The sequence below is a fragment of the Engraulis encrasicolus genome, chromosome 4 (assembly GCF_034702125.1).
Source record: "Engraulis encrasicolus isolate BLACKSEA-1 chromosome 4, IST_EnEncr_1.0, whole genome shotgun sequence".
NCBI lineage: Eukaryota > Metazoa > Chordata > Actinopteri > Clupeiformes > Engraulidae > Engraulis > Engraulis encrasicolus.
In genome coordinates, this window is record NC_085860.1 from 49,622,479 (window position 1) to 49,631,237 (window position 8,759).

The window sequence follows — 8,759 nt, forward strand, 5'->3', positions numbered from 1 at the left end:
GGCTATGTGCCCCCGCTCCGTACGGAGGGGGGGTTGCTGTATGTTGGACCGTTGGAGCTCCATGCGGTGTATAGGCTCTGTGCCCCCGCTCCATACGGATAGTCTGTCTGTGCATGTAGCCCTGAGGCCTCGCAGTCCCAGGTCAGCAGATGGCCCTGTGATTATTATTTCCAGGCCTGTCTCACCTGAACTCCTCCTCCTCCTCCTCCTCCTCCTCCTCCTCCTCCTCCTCCTCCTCTCCTCTTCCTCCTCCTCCGCTATGCTCCGATCCTCCTCCTCCTCCTCCTCCTCTTCCTCCTCCGCTACGCTTCGATCCTCCTCTTCCTCCTCCTCCTCCTCCTCCTCTCCTCTTCCTCCTCCTCCGCTATGCTCCGATCCTCCTCCTCTTCCTCTTCCTCCTCCGCTACGCTCCGATCCTCCTCCTGCTCCTGCTCCTCCTCCTCCTCTCTTCCTCCTCCTCCTCATCCTCTTCCTCCCCTCCCTCATCCTCATCCTCTCCCTCTCCTCTTCTCTTCCTCCTCCTCCGCTACACTCCGATCCTCTTCCTCCTCCTCATCCTCTTCCTCCCCTCCTCCTCCTCCCCCTTTTCCTCCTCTGCTACGCTCTGTTCCTCTTGCACTTCCTCCTCCTCCTCTTCCTCATCCTCTTCCTCCTCCTCTATGGTCAACAGCTGTTTCGCTCGCCTCACTAAGACAGTGCCACGTTCGCCTGCTTGTTAGACGCCCATTTTTCTTCCTCCACTTTCACTTCTTCTACATCTTCTTCTTCTTCTTCTTCTTCTTCTTCTTCTTCTTCTTCTTCATGGCTGTCCAGCCGGCTGGCCGCTGCTGCGTCCACATAATATAAATCTTTGGACTGACCCCACTACTGCCTGGTTGCAGCCACCTGTGTCTTACCTCAGGCGAAAAAAAAAAAAAAAAAAACCCTCCCTCCGAGGATTTGTCTTTTTCTTTTCTCACCTTCTGCCTTCCCCCTCCTCCCCCAACACCACCCCACCAAAGACATGCACACACACCCATGCTGACAGGTGGGGGCAAATAGGTCAGTTGTACCGGGCCCAGGGGTTGAGGGGGCCCACAAATGGGTTCCCATTGCATTGTATGTTTGGGTGGGGGGGCCCTTTCAGATGACTTTGTCCTGGGCCCTGCCAAAGCTGTCAGCGGCCCTGCACACAAGCACACACAACACACACACACAAAGGCACACACACACACACACACACACACACACACACACACACACACACACACACACACACACACACACACACACACACACACACACACACCTGACCAGACCCTCCTCTCCTCCCTGCTCTCTATGTCCACAACTTTGGTTGCCTTCATTCTTGTAATATCCTGAGATACACAGAGGACAAAGACAATTACCACAGTGGGTCTGATTATGTCTTCAGTATGTTGAATGTTGAAAAGGCATTGCTGGCCCTATACGGTGGCTGATATGGTAGGGCACTCGCCGACTGTGTGGCTGACCCGGGTTCAATTCCCGGCCCTTCCCCGTTTCTCTCACCCAACTCACTTCCTGTCTCTGCTTCAACGGTCCTGTCTGAAAAAAAACCAATAAAGGCTTGTAAAGGCCCAAAGTAATACTAAAAAGAAGAAGAAAAAAACAATAAAGGCGTGGCTTAGATAGATTCAAGGGGAGTTGTCAAAAGAGTACATTGTCACTGCCTTGATGTATTAAATCCAACTACATCTGTGTGGGGGAGATTTGTATGGCCTTTCATGTATAGTATGCATCCATTGTGTGTGTGTGTGTGTGTGTGGCGTGCGTGTGTGTGCGTGCGTGCGTGCATGCCTGAGTGAGTGCGTGCGTGCGTGCGTGCGTGCGTGTGTGTGCCTTGGAACAAGCAACCCAACCCGTACAGCAGTAACAAACGCAACCAAACACACTGGTAATGGGACTCATAAAAATTAGTGCTTCATCCGGACCTGCCTACGTCACTAGTGATGTGCGTCCTCGTTGCCAAACTGCAGTGGGCACTGCACTGGGATTCGATAGTTTCAAACAAGCGATTTAGGGTTAGGTTTAGGGTTAAGGTTAGGGTTAGGATTAGGTCTAGGGTTAGGGTTAGGTTTAGGGTTAAGGTTAGGTTTAGGGTTAGGTTTAGGGTCAAGGTTAGGTTTAGGGTTAAGATTAGGGACGGTATGGACAATTGTCATGGCGATGATTCAAACGTCGTTGGCAACAAGGACGCGCATAGCTATTTTGACGTAGGCACGTAATACCGCCTCCGGACAAAACAACCTAGAATTTCTTTGTCCCCACCGATAATAGGCCTACGTTATGCCATGTCAGTAATAGGCCTACGTTATGCCATGTCAGTAATAGGCCTACGTTATGCCGTGTCATAAACTCTCTCTGTCTCTTGATATCTTTCTCTATCTCTCTCTCCTCTCTCTCTGTCTCTTGATATCTTTCTCTATCTCTCTCTCCCTCTCTCTCTGTCTCTTGATATCTTTCTCTATCTCTCTCTCCCTCTCTCTCTGTCTCTTGATATCTTTCTCTATCTCTCTCTCTGTCTGTCTCTTTTGCACAGTTTCTCTCCATCCTTCAGTCTGTCGTCCACTGTGTTCTGACTTTCCGTCTTCTAGACTGCCCTTTTCTTTCCCCGTCTCTCCCTCCCTCTCTCCTTCCCGTTCTCTCTTTTTTCTTTCTCTCCTCCTTCTCTCTCTCTTTCTCTCAGTCCTCCACTTGTTCTCTCCTTCTCTCTTTCGCTTTCCTTCAGTCTCTCTCTTGCTCTCTCGTTTCCCTGTTTTGCCTGCTTTGCTCTACTCTGTCTGGTCCAGGCACGTGCACTCCAATACGGCAGGGGAGGCACGGCCTCACCAGCCAGATCTGAGAATGATGAGCTGCAGTAAATGTGAATAATAATAACAATAACAGCTATTGTTTTCGAGCATCTGCACCATAACTACCATTTGAGCAGTATTTAAACAGTTTCACTCATTTTCAATCATTTCCGTGGCCAAAATCATAATATTTGCCCATTTCATGTCAAATTGCTCCGAATACGGTGAATTTGGGGCAACTCTGAACTGGCCTCACCCCGGATTGCGCAATCCCTCCTTAACAAGCTTCAGCGCATGCGCCATTTTGCTCGTTCTGTGAATGCAACCTGGTAATATTGTATTAAACGTTTTTATACACTTAATAGAAGTATGTATGGTGTGCCCTCAATTCCTGATAATGTTCTACTATTTTCTACGTGTGATTATCATTTCTTTACTCTGAACGCTTTGGCATAACGCCCACTGAAATATACAATGGTGAGGCGAGGAGTAGCCTGGCCGCAGACTCCTTCTGGCATTGAGAGTATTGCTGGCCAGTTACGTCATAGCGAATCTGAAGTTCACAGCCAGTCGGTGTTGTTAGCTTGTTCACTTTGTCTGCTACAAGTGGATTTCATAACGAAACTAAGAGCATTCTCAAAGTTGGATTTCCAAGAGGAAAATATGTGATAAAGAATGGAGGACCGACAGAGCTGAAGGGTTTGCTACTGCAGGTGGTCAGAAGGTTATAACTACCCGATCATTTCAAAGTGAGTTCTACAACAGAAACTATTTTTGTTTCCCCTGTGTCCCGTTTGCAACCGGCGAGAATGTGTGGAAGACCATTCGCATGGAATTGTACGACTTAACAATTTACTAAGGACTAAGGAGCCTCACGAAACACAAATCCTCGCGGCTACTCATATTCATATTCAATGCCAAATTGCTTTGGACGTTTGGGGCGTCTCGAATAGATGTGGTTTTGGATGGACAGCACAGGCTAAAGCAACGTTAGCATGCGCAACGCCAAAGTGGAAAAGAGCGGCGCATGGACCTGATGTACGAGATAAAGGTAAGATCAGTGTTTCCTATGTGTGTGAAGCCTGTGTTTGTGAGACCCGTGGGGAGGGAGAGAATCCGCCGTGATTCTCTCTGGTGTGGTGGTAGCTTTTGTGATCTGAACAGGATTCTCATGTGCCCTGTAACTGTTTGTAAAGTTGAGTAGGCTACAGGGTGCCGTTGAGGTAAATCAAATATACCCGTGTACCCACTGGGCAAAAAGACGTCCAAACAACGTCTTTTCCAGGTCATTGTTGGACGTCCCAGCAGGGTACCAGAATGTAACGCCAGATGACGTCTTTTTTTTTGCGTTATTATGACGTCAGGTATGAACGTCATCAGGACCGCCAGATAAGGGCAAATTCTAGTCCATATTAGGTCATTAGGGATGTCTTATCAACGTCTTTTTCGAAATTGGAATGAACCTCTCCCCCTCCTTACCTCAGTAGTGCGGCCATTAAATTTATTCCATCCAAAACTCCATTTGCTAAAACGAGATAACCTAACATAGCCTCATAACAAAAGCCTAACAACCTAACAAACAGGTCAATTCTTACCCACAGACTCGTTGAATTAAGATGGCAGATTTTCAAAGCAAAAAAGTTAAACTACACAGCTCAACACCCAGCAATGGTGGTATTTTGAGAAAATTAAGGGTAAAGGGTTCTTTAAAAGCAAGACAGTTGAGATTCGAACAAATCCCATCTTAAGACAAATGGTACACACAGTCTCACCTATGCCAGACTTTGTGCACAATCTTTAAAAAGTCCTTTGATGCTCCATGTATGCAACACAATGCAAAATAGCATTTCTTGTTAATTGTATCGACTGCTTCAGAACTGAAGTAACCTCATCACTGCCTCCCATTCAGATCACTCAAATGTTCTAATCTGTTGCTAAAATAAATAAAATGTCTTATAGCAAATGGGACATCACTCTTTGTGGACGTCTTTTTGACTTTAAATTAACTCTGTGAGTTGTCATTCAAACATTTAAGTGACAGCATTAAAAACCTTGAAACTTCTAGTTTTCAAAATATACAGACAATTATCACATGGAAAGTGACAGGGGGGGTTTACTTTTATTTAGCAAACACTTTTGTTTACAAGGTTAAATCTTCAAAAGTCTTGACTACATACCTCTGCAACGTTTTTTTTTTTTTGTAGAGTTGTGTTTACATTCAATTAAAAAAAAATTGTATTACATTAACTTTACTGTCATATTCTTTTTTGTTAGGCTTTTCAGAAGAGGGGGAGATAACAAATGTGATCTTTTTCAAGAATAATTAACACCACTGCGAATTTCATGAAGTATTGATGATTATGACTCGTACACTATCATCTCTTAACAACATTACCGGTGTATTACAAAACCCAAAAGTCTTGAAATTCGAAGTAGTGTTAAATACTCTTGAAAACTTTCTTATGAAATACTGTAGGATCCAACATATTGGAAGAAAAGACATTGTACCTTGGGTTAAGAGACAGTTCATCTGAATGAAAACTCTGCATTACATCAATGGGTCTTACATCTGCCACATCATATCATTTCACAATCGTCCAGTTTTACAACATATATTTTTAAAAATATGATGGTAACACTTTATTTTAACATTACATAGCTTAGCACTAATACATACAATGTTAACCCATTGATGCCTAAAGCACTTGCAGAAAAGGGTGCTGATGCCATACAAAACTCCAGGCGCCAGGGCCAATGTTGCACAACCCAACATCCAGCATCAATGGGTTAATGCCTGTATAAGTAACTTGTAAGGCATGTACTAAGCGAAATCAAACATTTGTTAGGTCCTTACTGAAGTTATATTAGGTAATAAATCCCAAATTGTGCATGAACAAGGCATTTGCGAATACATGCCTAACGTATGTTTGATTTTGCTTAGTGCATGCCTTACAAGTTACTTATACAGCATACAGGCATTAACACTATGTATTAGAGCTAATAGATGTAATGATAAAATAAAGTGTTGCCAAAATGATAATCAAAATAATTCTGCTGGGAAGCTTTGAGAGAAGTTGTAGTGCCTTTGTTCGTTTGTTGGTTGAGATGGGAACGTCATAAACATATTCAAAGAAGGTGAAAACAGAGCTGAGCTGTGCTGGATATAACAAGTTGCAGACCCAGTAAAGCTTGAACAGCTTGTCAATTGTGCAAGTCAGGCCGTCTGCAACGGGAATGGTCACACGGTCATTCCTGGCGGTTATGACAGACTCTTCAGGTTCCCAATGCAGACCACTAGTGGTTGGGTTGTGGATTCCATCTCAGTGTCAGTAGTGCAGTGAAGAGGGATGTGAAGTTGGTTCCAGACTGAGAAGAAGTAGAAGAGGAGGAAGAAGAAGAAGGGGGAGAGAGAGAGAGACACATCATCAATAATACTTAATAGCAAGTTTTACTTAACTGATTGAAAGGTATGAAGCATACCAGTCAAACTAAGTATACAGGCATGAAAACGGGTCAGGGGTGAAAAAGGTGAGAAAGGTGCGGCGTGGCGCGGTGGCACGGAGCGGCGCGTGTGTTGAAGCGGTGCGCGCGAATGTGTGGTGTGCAGTGGCGTTTTTGGGGGATAGTGTTGAGTCATACTAGGGGAGTCTGGGGGCATGGTCTCCCATGGGAGAAAATTTAGCTAAAACCGTCTTTAAATGATGAATTTTGAGCATACTGTAGCGACCCAGGGACAGTGAACATAAGAACTGTCAACCATCTTCGTTACTTCATGACTGTCATGCTGACGCAAGAAATTTAAGCGGTTAAATAAGTTGTTAAAAGGTCACTAATCATTGTGTCAAAGTGAAATTTCTGTAATGCTTTCCTATGAAAATGTATAATCAAAAATCTGCAAAAACTGTGAGGTGTGTATTCACTTTCGTGATATACTGTATATGAAATTCATTTTGCAATGCGGTATACGTATGAACTTATACAGTATAATATCAGGAAGGAGCCAAGACTGACTTGCACCAACACAGACCCACACGCAAACACACCCAAACGCAAACACACACACACACACATTCCTACCAAAGATGTCAGCGAGTCCTAGCTGGCCAATAGTGTGTGAGGTGTTAAGTTCCGCCTCTCCGTGCAGCAGCAGCAGGTTGGAGGGCGGGACCTTTAGCTTGACTGACAGGTCTTCCACTGCATGCTTCAGAAGCTCTGTCTGCAACACACATACACATAAATATTACTGACACACACATCAGCTGTATAGGGTTATCTACTTTCCATGGCTTCCCCCAACTATAAAACAGAATTATAATACTTCCTGTAAAAAGTCTTTGACTAGGCAAAGCGCTATACAAAACAGATGTACTGCTGTGTGTGTGTGTGTGTGTGTGTGTACCTGTGCTAGTTGTATTTGGTGTATGTCTGGTCTGTGGCGTATCTTTAAGTTTACCAGTCGTGCCGGTGTGTTCTGCTGATGCTGCTGCAAGCGTTTTCATTGGCTGGTTTTCCTGCGAGGGCGTGGACTGCATACGATGGCGATGTCGGCATCGTCAGACTCCTCTCCTTCATCCTCCTCCTTTAATTGGCTAGCTGCCGCAGCAATCCCGGCCCCTCTGGTGATGGACGCAGCAGGGAGCCAAGCGCATCCAGCCTCATGTTAATCTCCCTGTCACACGCACACACACAATGTAAGGAAAGTTGACAAGTCACTGTAGAGAAAGTGTCAGTGCGTGGCATGCACACAAGTGTGTGTGTGTTGTGTACTCACGTTAGTTTGCGGTTGGGCCGCCGCCGTGCCTTGAGTGGTGTTGGGTGGGAGGGCGGCGGAACGCCTCAGCACAGTCCTAACACCAACACATACACACACAAGGATGCATTAACACACATCAACATGATGGATATGGTAAGCATACAGCAATAAATTGGAAAAATATTGTAGGGGCTACTATGTTGACTCATGGTCTGTGTGTGTGTGTGTGTGTGTGTGTGTGTGTGTGTGTACACTCACATTGTGCTTTGCATGGGTTTGGTCACCTGGTCCGAGTCATCTGAGAGTTCGGTACACTGCTTCCCTCACCATCGCTGTCGCTGTCAGAAATCTGTCAAACACACAATATACAGTCTCAAGTTTGCCGTCCGTGTTAGCTGTAACTCATCCAAATACTGCTACTTTATACAGCAGGCACATATTTACTGACCAAGTTGCTCTCTATGACAAAAGTGCTATGGGCTACAGTGACAGGTAAACAAGAAACAACAGGTTAACAACACTTGGCGCTAATTAGTTCTCTACAACTACAAACCGCTGCTGTTCCCTTCCGTTTGGGATCCATATCACCAAACTATAGTTCTCTTGAACTTAACGGCATTGTTATAAGAATATGGCTATGACAGCCTTAAATAGCAGGTTAAAATATGGTCATTGACATTTTGGTGACAAGGTCATAACTCTGTATCGCAATGAGGTCCTAACAGAGGCTCTGCATGAAAGTGTTTTTAAAGATTAAAAGAAGTTTTTTAAAAGTAACTATCCTTTGAAAAATACCTGCACAAAATCAACCAGAAAAGACATCTCAGATTTTACACTGCAGCGGCTTCGGAGTCAGAAGATGTGTGAGAACTGTGTAGCACTTTTCATCTGAAAATGAGAGCAGAAAATTGTACAGCAGTACTTAAATTTCACATTTACCAAAGTCTCTGTGTTATTATAACACTATCACAGTAACATATTTATCACAATTGCATACAATACAACAATAAAAAAAAATCTAAAAAAACAAATGAAAGGAGGCAGAGGGCCTTCTTTTCAAACGTCATGGTATCGTCACCAATTACCATTGCCTACAAAATCTCGTGCGTGGCAGTTTTATCCCTCGAACAGCGTACATCTGGCACGTCGCACCCTCCATCTGAAACAACTGCCGGTATTTTCCCAACACACCG

The 8,759-nt window shown here is 44.7% G+C and overlaps 2 long non-coding RNA genes across 2 annotated transcripts; both read right to left on the reverse strand.

Annotated features, from left to right (window-relative positions):
- Positions 1-6,909: 6,909 nt before the first annotated feature.
- LOC134447920 (uncharacterized) lies at positions 6,910-7,624 on the reverse strand. Its single transcript, XR_010034643.1, has 3 exons — positions 7,585-7,624; positions 7,267-7,482; positions 6,910-7,029 (listed from the first exon to the last, which is right to left on the reverse strand). It is a non-coding gene; the product is annotated as an uncharacterized LOC134447920 (long non-coding RNA).
- A 14-nt stretch (positions 7,625-7,638) lies between these two features.
- Positions 7,639-8,551, reverse strand: LOC134447921 (uncharacterized). Its single transcript, XR_010034644.1, has 3 exons — positions 8,362-8,551; positions 7,825-7,915; positions 7,639-7,660 (listed from the first exon to the last, which is right to left on the reverse strand). It is a non-coding gene; the product is annotated as an uncharacterized LOC134447921 (long non-coding RNA).
- Positions 8,552-8,759: the final 208 nt, after the last annotated feature.